At 37.7% G+C, this 20,390-nt stretch overlaps 1 protein-coding gene across 5 annotated transcripts in view; it reads right to left on the reverse strand.

The window, feature by feature from the left end:
- Positions 1-20,390, reverse strand: part of RABGAP1L (RAB GTPase activating protein 1 like) — a 376,617-nt gene that overhangs the window by 347,835 nt on the left and 8,392 nt on the right. The gene's annotated exons all lie outside the window — the stretch shown is intronic.

Raw genomic sequence — 20,390 nt, forward strand, 5'->3', positions numbered from 1 at the left:
GTAAAACTGTGATTTAGCACCCACATCACTGGGTTGTTATGAGGACAGTACGTGCTAACACATGTAAAAAACTTGACCCATATCACTACTCAGTAAATATAAGGTAGTATCAACATTGAAAGAAAATATGGGAGGAAATAATCAAGAAAATGTGTGTGAGGCGAGAAGGAGCTATATAACTAGATAGTAGAATATAAATTGAATGTAGATTAATTATGTAATAGGGGTATAAGAAATCACAGGCAAATTGAAGAAATAGAACAGAGAATTCAAGGGCCTGCCAGTATAAGAATTTGGTACAGGATAAAAGTGGCATGTTGCAAAGCACTGGTGAAGGGACAAGTTCAAAACATGAGGGGAAGAAGGAATTATTCAAAAAAGCTGATAAGAAAACCAGCTAACTACTAGGCAAAAAAATTAAATGTGATCAGTACCTGATCCCTACCTGAAATGCCAAAGAAATGTCAAAAGGAGTTCGGTTGGTTTTTGTTTCTTTGTTTTTTTGTTTGTTTAAAAAAAGAAAACTATCACTATTTCTGATATTAGAGTAAGGAAGAACTAAGCATAAAGACTGATAAACTTAACTTCATAAAAATTTAAGATCTATATGTCAAATAATATGAGCAAAATTTAAAGGCAAGAATTGGAAGTGGTATTATCCTAAATATATAACAAGCTCTTGGAATTAAATAAGCAAAAGAGGAATATACCAATAGAAAATGAAGTAAAGGGTATAAAAAGACAAATGACCAATAAACATATCATTACATGTTTTCTAGCATCCATTCTCTCCCCCCAACCCCAAATTGTACACCAGACCGAATCCCTAGCCTGGGGTGGGGCAGCGGGGAGGGGCTGAAGGCTGAGCCTCTAACTGAACTCTAAGCCAATTAACTTAATGCCTTTTACTTTAACACTTCGTTAGAAGAGGGGCACTAAGTCTTAAGCCAATTAACATGGCATTTTTCTGACAACAGTTCAAGAAAGAATATAAGGACTCAACTGTCTCATCGGACTAAACCCACAAGGGAATGTACTGGAGAGGAGAGAGAAGCTCCCCTCCCTCTGGGCAGTATGGCACATAGATAGGAGGCCTAGGACGAGACCGCGGATGTCAGGGAAAGGGTAAAGGACGCTGCTAAAAATAATAATAATAATAATAGAAAAATGAAAAAGCTTTTACTTCACTAGAAACTAAAGAACCTGAAGAGACATGCTTTGCAGTTAATGAGATAATTACATTTTAGTTTGTATAGAAAATAATAGTAAGCTGGAAAACACTTAAAATTTTTCTGAGAACCAGCTACTTAGAGATATAATAGGCTAGACAAATAGACAAAGCTGAAGTCTGTATCTATTGTTAATCTGTATCTGCTTGTATAAAGAAAGTTACATAAACATATTTTCATTGTTCAGGGAAAGTAAATATGTTGGAAAATTATAATACCCCTGTACAAATCTTACTAAAATTGTTCAGATGGAAAGGAAAGTAAAACTTCTCTAGGAATGAAGATAATTACTTAAGAGACCCACAGCAGTTTATACAATGCTAACATGATACTACTGTGAGTTGCTAGGTAAGAAAAATGATCATCCTTAGCTGATCTATAAAAAAGTTTTTATATTAAAACTTAAGTAGTCATGCAAGAGGAAGAAGTGAATAATTAAGTTATCAAACACACACTCCACTGTCAAAGAACAGCATTCATTCAGCGTATTCAGTCATCCATTCAGTCATCCAAAATCACTGTTTTCTATCTTCTCTTATTCTGAAATAGAACAAAAATGAAATTAATACAGAGATAGATATTTGAGAACTTCTTGAAACTGGTCAACAGCTTTCCATCGAGAGAAGCTCCAGCGATTAGAATCTACGGAGCACCAGGGACTAATTTGGAAGGGCAGGGGGCAGATGATCAACCACTCTATAGAACCTGAAAGGCCAGCAGAACTCCAAACGACTTGACAAAAAGCCAGAGATAAGCTCAAAGACAAAACAGGTTTTCCTTAAAGTAGAAAAAGAAATCAGAAGTAAGTTAATCAACATATAATCAAAGATGTCTACCTGGAATGAAATAATGGTGCGCAACCTTGCGAATGTACCAAAAACCACCCCACTGTACATTTTTCAATGGTGAATTTTACGGTGTGTGAACGCTATCTCAGCAACAACAAAATGAAAGTATAACTAACATTTATATGTAAGACCTCTCCAAAAGATAAGGAAACTAACTGTATATAAAATGACTGTGGTTCATCAGAAATTTTGTGGTTAGCAAAAATCTGCTGTAAACTGTAGTTTCTATGTGTTCCAAGGTTTCTTTTCTCAAAGGCGGAGGGTGGTACAAGTAAATACTTTGTCTCCCGAACACACCATGAGAATTGAATACCTGAATGGACAAACACTTTGCTAACGTTCTGCATGAAGTCTCTAGTCTGAGAACCTTGGGAGAGCCTGCTCCAGCCTCAGGTCAGAGTGGCTGATCAACTGGTTTTTTCACATTAGCCAGTGTGTCCTGTAGATTCTAATAGCTGGACCCTCTCTCGTGGGAAAACTGCTCACGCTTTTGCAGACCTAAGTTGGGAGCTGAGCTGCCTGACCCCACTGATGGCCATGTTCATACAATAAAGAATGGGACAATAAAGAAGAGTCGCCTGCCGCTGTTGATTAGGAGTTGTGTGTCATCTAGGCAAGAGAAGTTCTCGGTTGTCTACCTCCAACAGACAGATGACTGGCACTTCTCTATAAAGCCTCTACATCCTAGAAACAACCCCACGTGAGCAGGACTTCTCTCTCCCAGGATACATGAGGCAGAAGGCATCCAGGGGAAGTCAGAATAGCATCTCTTCATTCCAAGCCGAACTGATGCCACGTTTACCTTTGTTCTACAGAAATAAATAACAGAACACACAAAAGTCTGCTCTGATTTTTATTTCAGATAAAAATATTATAAATAAGTAAATATTAAGCTGTTATTATAAAGTTTCATTTTTATAGAAAAAACGTAAATGACTGTAGACCCAGGTGCTCAATTCAGATGGCATCAGTGTCAGGAAAGAATCCAGCCAGCTGGCTCATAATGCCAACCCCAGAAAACCCTACTGACCTGAATTACAACCATCGTGCCAATAATAATTACCATTTACTAAGTATCTATGTATTTGTAATAATTCCACAAACTCTACAAGTAGCTATTATCCCCATTTTATAGGTATGAAAACAGGAAATGAACAGTTGTTAAACTAATCCACCCAAGGTCACGGTGTTAGTATAAACTAAAGCAAATCTCAAAACCGACTCAACCGGACTCCAAAGATCTTGCTTTTTCAACTAAGGAATGATGCCTCTCAAAGGAAAACTTCTGCAATAATAATCTCCAACATTTTTCAAGTGCTTGTTTTGTACTGTGCACTTTATATTCCATTTCATTTAACCCTCGCAATACAAGGTAGAGCTAATATTATTCCGCTTTTATAAATGAAGAAATAATAGAATGTGACCCAAGGTCACAAGACCAGTACAACAGTCTGACAAGAGACGCCACATTCTTAACCACTACGCACATACACACACACAGTCGCTACCACTTAGCATGTAGCAAGCACTGTGCTACATCCTTTTCTTTCTTTTTCTATTGTGATCCCTCCAAGGACAACTAAACAAACTGGAATTTGAAAAGTTCGGCAGCTATCACACCTCGACTAAATCAGATTTTTAGTTTGCCATTTCAATGTCTTTTTAAGATGATGAGTTTAAGACAAAAAGTAGCCTGTATCCAGAAGACGAATTTAGAGTCCTCAGTTATGCTACCACAATTTTACCATGCATAACCTTCCTTTATCCTCGAGTGCAAATGCATCCTAAATCTACAAGATTAACTCTGCTTTTCCTTTAGTAAACAAAGTCAGAAACTGTAGTTATTATTAGCATTTACCATTTTACTATTTGTCAGCTGCTCTGGCAGGAGCTTTACAGTATTAGTTAGTTAATTTAATTGTTAATTGGGATTAAAAAGGAATTAAGTAACCCACCCAAGGACCACACAACCAGTAGCTGATGGAAATGAGATACAAATCTAGGTCTATTCCAAACTACTATTCTTGAATTATGCCATATCTTAAAATCTAAGAAATTTATTATCAGATATATCTAGATTTAATGTGAGGGGGCAAAAACTCCTTTATTTAAGAGTAGGAATAACCTCGGAAACCAGAAACTAGTCGCTCCAAATTTGAATTACTTGAGAAACACTTAAATGGATCGAACAACTGGCTAAAAAAAAAGTACAAGACATAGGTCACTAGATGAAAACTAAAAATTTCTATAAATGGTTACATCTTTCCAATTTTAAAAAAATGACATAACTATAATGTGTCACAATTTCAGAAGATAACCCAAAAAATGGAAAAAAAAATCATTAAATATTTGCCCAGAAGAAGCCAAAGAATTTTTTTAATGTGCATGCATGGATTCACTAATTCAAACATTTACAGGAAGTCTACTATATATTTAACACTAAACGCTGGGAATTTAGAGATGAATCAAACAGGTGGGCTCTTGAGACCCTAATACCTACAACAGTGTAGTGAGTCCCCTGCAGCTTCTCAAATTGCCACATACACCTTATGGATTATTTGATCTCTCTCAAAATAAAGGAAAACCAAAATTTCAGCATTTCCAAACAATTCTCCCCTTCTCCCTAAAAATTACTATTTATACTTAGAGCAAACCATTTATCCTAGCCAGTTATGAAACTTGACTACAAAATAAATATGAACTATTTCAAAACTTATTAAAGGGACAGCACTAGATACACGTAACAGGCTCACAAATGAAAGCCTTCACCTAAAGGAGGCTGATCAGCTCTTTATATCACTTTTACGTAAACTTAACATAAACAAAACAAAACAAACAAAAAAGAAAATGAAGTTAAAGAGCCACTCATTACTTGAGTTTACTTTTAAGTTACCCTGTTGTACACATGCAAACCTTAACAAAGTACCTTAGGATCTCCCTTCACGCATCTGAGCAGATGAATGGACAGCGCAAGGCTGATCAACAAATCTTTACTACACAATAATTACGTGCAAGGCAACCATACAAAGTTTAGGGCAGGTTAATGCTTTTTGTGTGTTTTGCTTCACACTGATATAAATACCATCTTTAAAAAAAAAAATGTCAACACATTGGCTCAAACCAATTAAAGCTCCTATTTCAAATGACGCTTAAGACACTTAAAATAAATGAGTGTCCACTAATGCACAGTTGAACAATATATGCTCCCCCAAAATATGGAGAATATTATTGAGATTTAATTCTGACAAGACCTATACCTGGTGATCTGTGTAATATTCACATGGCCAAGTCTGCAACATAAGGGATCAGCATAAAAGCAATTATAGCCTTCTGCTTTCGTGAAATGAATAAATCAAAGAAGCAATATGAATTTGAAGGAATACATATTTTCTGTTAACAGTACAATTTAAGGATGTAACAAGTAGCAATTGTAATTTTTAAAAGATTTAAACACTCAAGGCCTAGTTGTTGAAAATAAGTTACAACTCACAAATGACAGTTATTTTATTACTATTATTTACTAAATGTTTACTATGAACCAAACAGTATTGGGCATTTTAGTTATCTTTTAATTTCTGTTCACAACCACCACTGAATTGAATTCCTATCTTTCCAATGAAGGAATACATTCAAAGGATTAAATAATCCGTTCTGGTTAATACAGCTGATTAAATATGAACTCCAGATTTGAAGTGACCAAATCAATCTCACTTCCTAGTGCTCTGTCTCCTACAAGACCTGCGCGTGGGCCAGGTGCCCATCTCACGCCCACTGCGGGTGGAGGAAGGGACCAGGTTAAATGTTTAAAACATGCCTGCCCCGTTCTCTGCCCCAAATTTCCATCTGAAGGGGCTGTGGCTGCGGCAGGTGTCATGACTCTGCACTGAACAGAAACCACTATTCTTCTGTTCTCCTACTTCTCTGTGGGCGCTTTCACTTCTTGGTAGGAAGAATGCAATCCTAAAATCCTCACACATTCTACAATCCACCTTTATCAGTAATAAAGCTCAATACATTTGCCTCCTTGTTTCTGTTCTCAGTTTAAGAACCTGGAGAGGTGCAGGAGTGACTTAATTACACCCTCCTGAACCTCCAACTGACATGTACCATACAGTTAGAGAAACTGGGGGTTTGAGATCATGCAGCTGTCATTAATGAAACATACTAACAAATTCAAAAGAAGCAAAGAATGGGCATCATCACCTACAAAATAGGCCAATAATCTATCTTCTTTTTATGGTCAACTTGTAGATTTCAGAGACAATCTATTTTTGAATATGCACTTACTGTGAAGGAAAAAAAAAAATGAAGTCAACACCACCAGCTTTTGTTGCTGCTCAGAAATTGGACTCTGCCTCTGCACTAAGTCTCACATTGTAATCCCAAGCTTCGCGGGCTGGCCCCTCGTTCCCTTTATGAATATAATGTTTTCCTAGACCTGTCTTACTTTGATGAGCCAAATCTGAGTGCTTCCCTGTGCACTGAATGCTCCTGACTCAGCATTTCTGTTATTCCAGGAACTTCCCTGGTAATGCTCCAAACACCTTCTAGTATTGTTCCCAACTGCTCACTGGCTGATGAACGACCAGCAACACCATAAGCAAGCCGATCAGGCACACCAAGCAGTTAGGAGACCAGGGGTAAACCGAAGAGGAAAAAAGCGTCAGGAATGTGGGAGGGGAAGGAGGAAATAGGCATTTAATAAGCAGCTACTATATGATCTCCTCCCAACGGAAGTATGGGTACATAATAGTAGCCCAATTTTTAAAAGCAACAGACTCAAATTAAATAATTTTCCCCAAGGCTACACTACAGATATGAGGAAGAAGAAGAACGCAATGCTTTGTGATCTGACGAATGCATCTGTTTTTTTCCTCCAACCAGTATGCATTTCAACCTGGGCATAAACTGAGACGAAGAGAATGACGGTGAATGCCAAACCCGGAACGCACTGTCGGCATTCTTCACTCACTAATGTTTTCCACAATGAGTAGACCAGTAGGGAATGTTTTTTCTTTTCCGGTTATAATTAAAACATTTCTACATTTATATAATAAGGATGAGTGCAACATTCACCTGAATGCTTAAGATAAAACACTGAATTTAAGAAATTTTCGAGCTGCTATAAGGTATGTCCTGCACTTCCAAAGGGTAACCTTACTCTCCTCTGCCTTTGAGGTTTTTTTCCAGGTAGTTTAAGAAGCTCTATTTCACACAAATTTGGGAGGGTAAAATCCCAGCGGTCGGATTCGTCTGAATTAATAAATCTGAAGACCTTCTCCAAGCCTTCCAAGAGCCGATCACTCCCTCTACAGTGGCTCTACAATATTTTGCATTAATTTATATGCCTACTCCAGCCTTTGTCATACCACATAATTACTTGTGAGTCTATCTCATCAATTACCACTAATTCTTCTTGGACAGCAACTAGACTTTATTCACCTTTGCATTTCCAGCTCCCAAGAAAGTGTCAGGAACACAGTACACCACCTGACAATATCACACTTGTTGAATAAATAAATGTATGGGTTAAACTCACACATTTCAAAAACCAAAATAGTTTCTCTCTAGATTATTTCAACACAGATTTTTTAAAAATATTTTAGCTACATCAGGCAACCCATACAAATACCAAACCCAAATCCACTTTACAACTATAATGAGATCTGAAAGGTTGATTCACTCACCCATAGTCAAGAAACCACGTTCCACAGACTTATGATAAAGACAAAGCTAAATACTTACTGTACATAGTTCTTATTTAAAAAGTATACTCTTTCAAACCAGAATTTCTGATCATGAAAAAAAAAAAAACTGGGATAAAAAAGGGAAACTTTACAAATGATGCCTGCCATTCTGTATATCTCAGCACATCTTATTAAGGGCAACAGATCTCAAGACATAACTAATTAGAATTGCAGTGTATTAGTTTAGTGTTAATCACTTATGCTCTACTTCTAGTTCGAAACTTTCAACCTATTTGATTCTCCAGAGGGCAAGTATCACTACATTATGCAGTCTCAGGGAAAACCTTAATTACTTCAGGGGGAGAAAAGACTACAGTTAATAATCGTGCCCATGATCCCCGGATTTTCAAAGCTTTCCACAAGAAGATCAGAATTCTCAAGACAGTGTCAATGAAAAATGGATGAATAACCACTTTTAAAAGGATAAGCAACATCTTCCATGTTTTAGAAAGGAGTCTATTTATTTCGGTATAAAATTTGCAGGTTCTAATATTATCACCTGAAAAATGTGAATGTCCTATATTTTATTAAATGATACATACTTAAATGTATCATATTTCCATTTAATAATATATTTTAGGCTACCAATAAGGTGACTAAATGGCATTTCATTAATTAATGCCCCCACAGTGCCCGACACATCACATGCAATTAATAAGCATTTGATTAAGTCTACAAGTACTTAAGCTTCTTTTCCTATGCCTAAACACAGGCTATCATGCACCACGGTGCACCTAACGGATATGGCCCTTGCCTTCAGGCAGCCTTCGGTCCTGTGAAAAAGGTAAAACAAATAAACAAACAAAAAAACAGACACGTTCTTATCAAATGTGGCGAGTAGAATGAAGGAAAACAACGAAGGATGCCAGGGGGTAGTGGGGCGCCCTACTTTACACTGGACTAGTAAGGGAATATTGAGTATGCCGCTATGAGAACAGGTCGTTTGAGATAAGATTAAGAGAAAAGGTCGTTCTAGGTGATGGGAACAGCGTGTGGAAAGGCCCTGAGTAAGGCGAGTTTCATAAACTGAAAAGCTGGTACAGCTTGACCACAAAAAAAAAAAAGAAGAAGAAGAAGAAAAGTACATTTCTTAGAAACTGGCAATGAGCCAGATAATGTACAGTTTTGTACCACATGTTAAAGATTTAAGGTTTTAGTCTAAGTGCACTAAAAAAAATCTAAAGTGAAGCATGACAGGTGAAGTATAGTCAAAAAAGACTAAGATGCAGAATGCCAGAAAGTCTCGGTCCAACATCAAAAGGTTGGTAAGTAAAGGTGCACAGTGATTTCAGGTTAGCATGTTTAAAGGCGCATGTGTGATGTTTCATGATTCCCTACTTTAAACAGCCTTGTCAGCTAACCCGTCATCTTCCAGACACGATCACACTCTCTTCCCTCTCCCTTCGTATGTCCACACTAGCAGAGATACAACTGAGTAATAAAATGGTCAAACCCAAAAGAGAGTAAAAGCATATTGGATAATGACAAATTGAGAAATCAGGCTCGGAACAACTGAGCTGACTAGTTCTGCAGGTTGGGATGGAATACAGACATTCTGAACTGTTTAAATTTTAACCACATACATTCGTTAATTTTTAAATCAAAACATTGACTATAATTATGAAACTTCTCAATAGGAAGCAGTTTAAAATCATGTAACTGCTTGCCAAAACATCACCAGATCTTTCAGAAATTATTTCAACTGCGTTCTTAATCAAAATTTAAAAGTGAGCATTAACTGTTATTTTGTGAGATTAACTATCCTTGCATTTTCACCGTCTACCTGAAACACTATTTCCTTGGGAGTTTCTACCTACAATATTTTATTTGATAAGCATCTTTCATTTTTCAATGAAACATCTTTCATCTCTACCAAAATGAGTTTGAGCGTTAGTGTTCAAAGAGGACTAGAAGACAACACTTAATTCTATTAGACTTTTTTAATTTAAAACAAAATTTAAAATAAATGTATACGATGATCCAGTAATCCATCTGCAAAAATCTCCAATATGTGAAAATGCAATTAAAGAACACATATTGAAATAATAATTTGATATAATTTTTATTTCTTTAAACAAAAAATCATTTTAATTATAAGTAAAACCTAAAAAAAAATAAAATTTAAAATTACCCCTCAAAGTAATTTAGCTCTATAATTCTCAAAGCAAACTACATACAATTATCTCCATCTCGACTGGGATATTTACTTCCTGAACAGCCCTTATCTGTAGACTCCGAAGTCCGATCTGTAGATCGTAAGGCATCTCCAGGTCTCCCCACACTGCCCAGACCTTGTCATCAGAAACGAGAAGATGGCACAGAGCACTGACGCATCCCTCCCCGATCCCTCTCTCCCTAGAACCGCATTGCAGCGGAGTCTGCGGACCACACGAGGTCACGAATCATCGCCCTGTACAGCAAACGACAACTTGAGCAGGGAAGAGTGGCTGCCACAACTCCACTCCAACCCTGTGTGACCTGTGGCATCGCCTTCAACATCACTTAGGGCGAGCATCTTAAGTAAGGTGACCATTCTCAGCACACAAGGACCAAGATCAAAAGTGAACTACCTTTGGCTACCACAAATCGAAGTAATAAATAAGGAAAAGCGCGTCTTAGTCTGGGACTCAAATCGACTAAGATGTCTTGAGAGTACAAGGGATGACACTACACAATTTCATGACACTTCACCACTGCAGGAGACTCTAGGCAAGAACAAGTGCCAGAAGACTCCAGATGAGAAAAAAAATTAACATGGAACACCTCAGGCCAATCTGCTCAGCCTCAACCTACTACTAACTGTTACCAGTAGTTACATCTGCAAAGAGAAGAGGAAGTAGGGGGAGAGGGTGTTACTTTCATTTTCACTACATATATGTATATGTACTTGTGTATTTCTTCACTTTTCTACCAACGGAATATGCTCATGCAGTACCAATGTGAGTTTTTAAATACAGACAAAAAATGTAAATAGCCCTTAAAATCATTTACGATTTAATGTGAATAAGTCTAACAGAAGTTTTCTACAGGGAATACAGTAACGAGCCAAGAGTGGTGATGAGTATTTCAAATCAGAGTAATAAAAACTACATACTAAAATGTATTAAGTACTTACTATAGGCCAGGCCCTAGTCTATCTCAATCCTTTATATTTATCAACTCGTTTAACCATCACACATTATTAACTCTTTTTACCAAGAAGGAAATTCAAACACAAAGAGTTTATGTAACTTTCACAAATTTACAAAGCTATTAAATGGTGGAGACAGGATTCATTCAGTCAATCTGATTCTAAAGGACCCATTTGTAATCACTAAGACATAGTATCTCTCACATTACCTGTAGGAAGAAAAAAAGAAAAGCATATGAAAATAATAGCATAATGAGAAAATGAACGACCTGATTTAAAAAATGGACAAAAGACCTGAACAGATAGCTCGCCAAAGAAGACACAGTGATAGCAAATAGGTCCATGTCGTCAGGGAAATGCAAATTAAAACAATACCACTACACACCTAGCAGAACGGCCAAAATCCAGATACCGACAACATCAAGTTCTGACAAGGATACAGAGCAACAGGAATGTAGTCATCGACTGTAACAAACATACTTCTCTGATGCCCCGTGTTGATAGTGGGGAGGCTGGGCATGTGTGGGGGCAGGGAGTACATAGGAACTCTCTGTACCTTCTGCTCAATTTTTCTGTGAACTTAAAACTGCTCTGAAACATAGTTTATTCAAAAATTACAAATAAATAAAAATAATAGCATCATGGGGGTAAAAGCGATAAGATCATATGACTTGAAAGCCTTGTTGCCACTTTCTTCCCAAGGTTTGCTGACATTTCAAATGAGGGGATAACCATGGCCTTTTCTGGCCGAGCATCCTTCTGAGTTGGAAACTCCTGAGAACGCCAGGTTGGGAGGGGAGGTGCTTGCTGCTCCAGGACCAGCAGTTAAATTCACCAGCAGAGCACCACTGACCCAATAAAGAGCTGAACACACAGCCTTGGTGTTCTTGCTGCCCCTATCAAACTTCATTTCTTATGACAGTTTTTCCTTCACCTTCTGCCATTGCAGCAGGTTTCTATGTAATCCTCCTTTATAAGGATTTCAGTTTTGAAGAGATTCTATTCTCTTCCTTTGAACACCTTTCTTTTCGGCACTGGACAAGCAGTAAGACTGAGGAAAGGACCAAACCAAAACAAAAAAGAAGAAAAGAGGACAAAGGGTGTATACCACCTATCCCTTCAGCCAAGCTCCAAGAAATCGTTTCAAGGATATCGCCACCTACCTCCCCATGCCCTGAACAGAGTTATGCGGGCACCGTGGCTTTCAAGAAAAGCTGGGAAACGTAGTCTTTATCATGAGTGACCATGAGCCCAGCTTAAAATGTAATCACTGCAGAAGAAAGGAAAGACAGCATCCAGGGACAATTACCAGGCTCTGCCACACTCATCCTTATACCCTCACTGTAACATCTAACACATACAAAGCTGAAATTCGACAAATACTTTATCATTTCTTAAATAGATTCAACTGAAAAAAAAATCAAACATTTACTGAGAGCCTCCTGTATCACGTTCAAATTGCTGTTTTGTTTTACAGTTCCTTCATAAGCTAGTACCATCCTCCTCATATAACCTTATTTCTTAATATATACGGGGCAACTCAGTGTGCTCCATAAAAGCACATTTCTTGCAACCTGACGGCCCGCATGAGTTTAAATCCCAATTCTGCAACTCACTAATTGTGCGATATCAAATGAATGATATAATTTCTCTGAGCCTCAAGTTTCTCACCTGTAAAATGGTGATGATAACACCAACCTTCTAGGGTTATCTGAAGATTAAATGAAGGAATTCACATAGTACGCTCAGATCAGTAACTGACATACAGAAAGCACTCAATAAATGGCTAGCTATATTCTTCCCCAGCATTTCTGGCCAACTCATTGTCCCATGGTCTTTATATTATTCTTGAAACTTTACCAAATTGCAATCTAAAATCGTCATTTTTATTTTTGTTCTACCTCTTGAATTCATGGTAACTGCTTCAATCTTTTGATCTTGAGACATGCAATTTTTCATAACTTTGTTTATACTATTCGGCCTCAACAGAAAGCCTTTCTATTTCCTCCTATTTATCTAAAGCCTCACCTCTAATCCCAACTCCCTAACAAAATGTTCACTGTTCATCTTATTAATTCCAGTTAATAGAACACATTAGAGGAGACCTTCAAACGCCTACACTCTTAGCTTTGCCCCTGCCCACAGTGAGTGGAGGTGAATGTAAAGGTAAAAGGCTAGCTGCCCTTCACATGATTCAACCCAAACAACATACCACCATGAACCAGCAGCAAATAACATTGTTATGGGCTGAACTGTGTCCCCCAGAAATTCATGTGTTGAAGCCCCAAGCCTCAGCACCTCAGAATGTGACTGTACTTGGAGGCAGGGCCTTTAAAGAGGTGATGAAGTTTAAATGAGGCTACTAGAGTGAGCCCTCATCCAATGTGACCGGGGTCCTTATAAGAGGAAATTGGGCACACAGCCCCTGGGATGTGCGTGCACAGAAGAAAGACCACGTGAGGACTCGGAGGAAAGGTGGCCATCTGCAAGCCAAGGAGAAAGTACTCAGGAGAAATAAAACCTGCCAACACCTTGATCTTGGACTTCTAGTCTCCAGAACTGTGAGAAAATAAATTTCTATTGTTCAAGCTGTGATATTTTGTTATGGCTCCTGTAGTAAACTAATGCAAACATTTGGGGAATAAGGGACAAAATTTTAAGATGGGCTGCATTTTTATGATATTAAGAAATTGTAAGTTTAGTTAGATGTAATAAAGTGGGAATGTGAATATGATTACGGAAGAAAATATTCTTATTTGTGAGAGATGTTTAAATATTTCAGGATAAAACAAATTACTGTAATTTGTAGTGCTACACCAAAAAAAGAGATGAAGCAAAGATAAACACAAGAACTGTTCAATTTAGATGGTTATGTGGTTATTAAGTAAATTATTTTTTCTTACAAATTTGAAATGTTCTATAATAAAAAGTTAAAACACCTATATGATACCGATTTAAAGAGAAAAACTGATCATACAATAGAACAGACTCCAAAAATGAATACCCACAATGAAAAGACTCAAATAAGGAACAAAAGAAATACAATAATAGAGAAAACTCTAACTCTTCATTGTGTTGAGTGCCTGCTATGTGCCAAGCGGACGTCAACAAAAGAGATGCGGGCCTGCCCTCGTGGGGCTTAGGATCTAATAGTGAAAAGAGAGGTAACAAAACAAACAAATAAATACAAATAAACAGGAGAAAATATATAAATATGCACGATTTTAGAAACAATCCTTTCTTTTTTCTACAAATTCTCCTCCATCTCCGAAAGGGAATTCCTCAGGGTGCTACTCCGGGACCCTTCTACTCACTCAGGCACAAACAGCACATTCCACCCCAGGCATCTCGCTCAGCTTTTATAACCATATGTCAAGCTGCCTACAGACATCTACAGTGTTTCCTTCACAGACATCAACCCTTGAAGTCCTATTTTCTTTGCCCAAAACTCTGTTCCTCCTTTAATCCCTGTTGGTGAAGCTGCCCAGGAATCAGTGCCTCCTTCTCTCTCACCCCTAAATCTAGTATATCACAAAGTCCTATTGATCTGACCTCACGAAAACCTCTTAAATCTGTCCACTGCTCTCCGACCTCACTATATCCACCCTAGTTCACTGATCTGGATAAATGTAATAATTTTCTAAATGGTCCTCCTGACTCCGGCCTTCTTCCATTCCACACACCTAGGCCAAAATAATCTCTGCAGAACAAAAATCCAATGTCACAAGATAAAACCCAAACTCCTTAAATGATCTTTAAGGCCCAGCATTATCTGGCCCCTGCTTATCTTTATCTTTACAGCCTCATTTGTCACTACCCGCTGCCCAATCCACGTTGACCTTCCTTTCTTCGTTCTTCGGGTTTGCTGTTCTTCCTCACCTCTGGACCTTCGCATCCGTTCTCATCCTCAAGCACGTGCACATGGATTCACTGCTAACTGCTACTCCTTCTCAGTTTAGGCATCATCTCTCTTCTGGGTAGGATGCCCACCTCTGAGCGACCACTGCAGCTCCTATGGTCCTATCATCGTGTTTATCACAGAGCACTGTAATCGCGCACGCCCCCATTGACTACGAACTCCATAAGGGCAGGGTCCCCTAGTGCCTAGTGCATCAAAGGCCTTGACTGAATACATTACCTCCATCAACAATTACTAAACTGATCTTCGTCTTCATATGACTCATCTTCAACTGGATCCCAAATTTCACATCACTTTTCTCAAACCAAAAAGTCATGACATCTTACTCTGTGGGAAGATAACCTATTTTTGCTTTAAGACTCAGAAAACTGCTGGAATTTATTGCAAATATCATTTGATTTCCACGTCGGATAGGAAACTTACCAAAAGTCCCAGTTTTCAGTCCTACCATTAACAGTCCTACTTCCCCTTTCCTGCTTATTCCGATCTCCCTGACCTCTCAAACACTATACTAAGTTTGCTACAGAGAAAGAACCTTCCCAGATACGGGTATAAATATATTTCACTGCAGAAATGCCACTATTTTTAAGACTGGTAGCTTAACAAATCATCCTTCTCCCTAATATAAATAGGCAGCATCTAATATTATCATGTTTTTGTTAAGCAATAAGATTTAATTATTCTTGCCAAACAGTGACACATACTTCCTTAAAACATCACCCAAAAACTAGTCCTAATTCAATCTCTTTCCTCTTCCATCCCCCACCCATTTTGCAGAGGAAGAAACCAAGAGATAATGAAGTGAAATAATTTTCAAGAAAGTCTTAAAGCTGGTTAGAGGCAAGAATTTCTGCTTCATTCTGTAATCAACAAAATTCTGAGTGCTTTATTCAAAGCTCTAGAGAGAACAGAAGTGAAAAAAGAGTTAAGTCCTTGCTCTCAGGGAGCTTACATGCTACTGAGAGGTCAGAAGGAAAAGGGGAGGAAGGAGGGAGGGAGGGAGGAAGGAGGAAGGGAGGGAGGACGGAAGGAAGGAAGTTCCTTTCTATGTTAGGGATAAGTATTTGGAATCAAACTACATAAGGCAACTGTGGCAGAGCAAGCCTAGAGGCTCAAGGGACCACTTCAGACGGTGGCTTGGAAAAAATTCAGAGGAAAAAAAGCGCTGAGATCTGAGTGACAAGATGTCAGCAACAGGAAATTCTAAGGAGAGAGCATTCTGATTATAGAGTCGCTTACATCCAAGTATTAGTCAAGGTGAGCAGGCGGTGAAGGCAATGGTCCTTTTGATCGAATGTGTACCACTTAACTATGAAAGATATCATAAACAAATTCAACAATAAATATGGCACTAACTTAATTTTTTCAAGTGATACACGAATTAAGAAAAAATTCTGTCATCGGAAAATATCTAAATCATGATGTTTTAACCTAATCTACTTTGGAATGTTACATAGAATAATTAACCAACTTTTCAATGATCACATTTGAAGGTATCAAGATAAAGACACTTTAAGATGTACAGATAATTTTTTAAATTTGTAGAAGATATCAGTGAAGGAATTAGGACAAGATAATTCAAATACGATGAAAGATTAACATTAGTCAAAGACTTGACTTTCCAACTTTTCTATTAATTGTTAACACCGGCATGTACAACAGCCTAAGATTTTTTTTCCGGCAAAATTATTTATCTTTAAATAAATGATGCCGGGGACACTGGGCTCAGAATAAGATGTTTCGGTCAATAATTCCGTTCTTTTTAAACATAAGCTATTTTTAATACATATATATATATATTGCTTTCCCCACTACAGCCAAGTTCCTGAAAGACATGGTTTATGCCTTATACTCCTTTGCCTTAGCCCACAGCACCTAACACAGTACCTTGCAAACAACAAAGATGTAGTGAGATGGCAGATACCACTAGCAGCAGTATAGCTCTCGACACCTTGTGGCATTAAGGAGGAAAAGAAAAAAAAAATACTTCACTCCTAGAAATGTCGTAACTCGTTATTATAAAACAACATTTCAACAGTCCATATGTCCTGAATAAATTAGACTCAGCTCAAGGAAAAAATCATCCTCTAATCAAGTAAGTAGTTTAGTATTGTGAGCATTTAAAAAAAAAAAACCATCCATCTGGTTTATCAGGTTTTAAGACAGAATACAGATGCCACAGAGGAGAGAGAGGAAAGGAGAGGGGAGGGGAAGGGAGGGGAGGGGAAAGGAGAGGAAGGAGGACAGCCACACAGCCAGAAAGAAAGAAAGAGACAAACAAACAAACAAACGAGGAATGCCGAGGATTCTGGCTTGGGAACAGGGCTGAGAATACCAACCATGTATGGAGCACCTTCTGTGCACCAAACACCTATTTTATTTTATTCCTTAAATTTCACACTTACAAGACATTATTACTTTCATTTTACAGATACATAAACCCAGAAGCAAGATGACTTACCCCAAGTCACATAGCTAGTAAATCTATCAGATTCAAGGTTCTCTCCTTCCCAAGAAATAGATCAATAACAATGCCATCATAAAAAGGCCAAGATAATGGCAATAAGAGGCGCAGCAACCAACGCAAGTGAACAAGGTCGGAAAGCAGCAAATCCGGGTAAAGAAACTACAATCTTAACTACCTCCTTAAAATCCACTGTCATCAGAACAATTACCAGCTTGACAAGGGCTGGAGAAAGTTTCTCAGGCTGGTAATCTAATTTGGAGATGAAATAATTCATTGCCATGTAGCTGAAACACTATTTTTATATACTAGTTATTCATCTTAGGAGATGTTCATTAAAAAGGTTAATGACAGATAGATCTAATTTAGTTCTAACATAGTTTAGGAATTCACTGAAAAAGTATGATCAGAAGTCCTACTAAGTCCTACTAAGTCCAAAAAAAAGAGAAAAGATGTATGAGAACTCGGCTACATGCCAAGAACTATGCTATATCTCCTCTACACGCATTAACTCATTCAAGATAAACAGCCCTATTTAATGAGTACTATTATCTCCATTTTACAGATAACTTCCCCAATGCCACACAGAGCCAAGATTCAAACCCAGGACACACACCAATTTCAGAGCCCTAAACAAAACAGTGTTTTGCTTTTGAAAAGCCTATAGCCTGACGCAAAAACAGACAAATTACAATACGGTGTCATTAGTAGTACAGCAGGCAGGGGAAGCAGGATGCTGGGAAGCACACGTGAGAGACCTCTGAGTCCACCGTCTCAGGGAAGGCTTTCAAGACGATGACAACTACGAGCCATCCGGGACAGAAAGACCACCCGGTCCACGCTCTAAACATACTTGGTACCCAAATGGCAAGAATCCTAACTCTGATATCTTATACAAGCAAATAATTTCTCATCAATGTTATACAGCAAACACTGTGCTGAACTATGTCTAATATTCCATAAAATCTGCAGGTCCGTATGTGTCATATATAAGAAGAAAATTAAATCTAAGGTTATTCAAAGCCTTTTGGAACTCAATCATTCTAGATGAACGATTTGATGACTGAAACAAGAGTTTACTCTCTGGTTTGCATAATATTTCATATAAAACATAATCTAAGATACTTTAATGAAGACCATGTATCAAATGTGTTCTTGGTAAGAGAGAACATGACAAACTTGTTATTATTCTATACTTTAGGAATACAATTGCTACCATAATGCTAATTAGGTTGTTCAAGATTTTTCCTTAGACTGACCATGGTTTCTAAATTTGGTGTGTATCTATATCTGTGTGTGTATGTGTGTGTTTATAGACACACATGTGTATGTATATCTATGTGTGTGCATGTGTATTTTTTCCTATTTCTTCACTACTACCATACTAGCGATCTCACACTGTTCTGTTCTCAGCATCTCACCCCTTCTGAAGAACTCCTTCTAATCTGCTGCCTTAGAAACCACAAGCATCAACAGTAAAATAAAAATAAAGTTTTCAGTGAGAGCTAAAAAGCTTTATTTATAAGGAATTACTTATAAAACTGACATCTACTTTGGGATGTTTGCAATGTTTCGGAGTTGTGAAGAGCTGTAACTGGAGTGTCTACATAGGTAAAGAGTTGCAATTACAAATTTTCATACCACTACTTAAAATGTCTCTCTTGCCTTCTTTAAATTCAACTCAGATACTCCAGGCGGCCTTACTTGAAACCCCAAACCAGGTTACATAACCCTCTGAAGTTTTCCTGTAACACACATCCTGTGCTACCCCATCCTTGCTACGCTCCGCTGTATTTATATGTTTCTCCAATATGGCTGTCGCCTCCTTAACAGTCTCTTATCTCTGCTTCTCTAGCACTGAACTCATACTCCACGTTATAAATGCCTGTTGAATAAAACAATGTCAGTGAGTGAAACCAACTGTATAGAGCCATAAAGTTAACACTCCACACAATAAAAACAACCTTTCAGACCCATAAGACATCAACTTTCTTCTGAAAATACGCACACAGGAAATCGAGTTTAAGAGAAAGTCATAAGAGAAGTATTAAGTGCAAGCATGTGACAACCTACTATTAAGCTATTTTACCCACAACATCCCCCAAAACATCTTTTTCTCTTCAGGGAAAAAGCAAAAATACATAACTATATTTCTCCCAGGCAAATATAGACTTTTGTTCAACCTAAGCGCAAAAAAATTGACATTCTTTAATGGTGATTCCTGATAATCCAAGCTAAAACAAAAAATGATATTTTGGGTCTATCTAGCTATTTTGAGGTGTTAGAATAGAAGAAAAGTTACCCATTAGAAATTTTTTTTTAATTTTTACTTTTCAATTAGAGTTGATGTTTAATATTGTTTTATATTAGTTTCAGGTATACAACATAGTGGTTAGACATTTACGAAGTGATCCCCCTGATTAGTCCGGTACCCACGTAGCACTATACATGGTTATGCCGACATTATTGACTATATTCCCTGCGCTGTATTTCACATCCCCGTGACTTTTTTGTTACCGCCAATTTGAACTTCTAAATCCCTTCACCTTTTTCACCCCAGTTTGTTTTCTGTATCTAGACTCATAGATTCTTGATGTTGGAAGGATCTTAGCGGTCACCTAATGCTATTAACACATAAGCCCAATCCACTTTTTATTCGATACGCCCCTACATTTCTGCCTTCCTCTGCCTTTGGCTCATTGATCCTGAGGATGCACACAAAATGTCTCCTACTTTGCAGATAGTAGCCTTTCAAATATTTGTTTGACTTATTTTATATCATTAGTGATTACGAAGTAATATATGTGTTTATCTATTTCAAAGATATCTTTGGCTTCTCAAAACCTAGCCAGTAAAATGAAAACACCAGGCACATTTATAGGTGTTCTTTTGTAAATCTTATATGTTTTGATTCTCGTAACCACCTCCTGAAGCAGGCAAGGCAAGTATCATCACCCGCATGTAAAGAATCATCAGTATAGAGTAGCTGACAGTCACTACAGGCAGATTTTGTAGCAAAAGAGACTGCCTCTTAAGAGCTATGTGATCTTAAG

The sequence above is a fragment of the Rousettus aegyptiacus genome, unplaced genomic scaffold (genome assembly GCF_014176215.1).
Source record: "Rousettus aegyptiacus isolate mRouAeg1 unplaced genomic scaffold, mRouAeg1.p scaffold_m13_p_17, whole genome shotgun sequence".
NCBI lineage: Eukaryota > Metazoa > Chordata > Mammalia > Chiroptera > Pteropodidae > Rousettus > Rousettus aegyptiacus.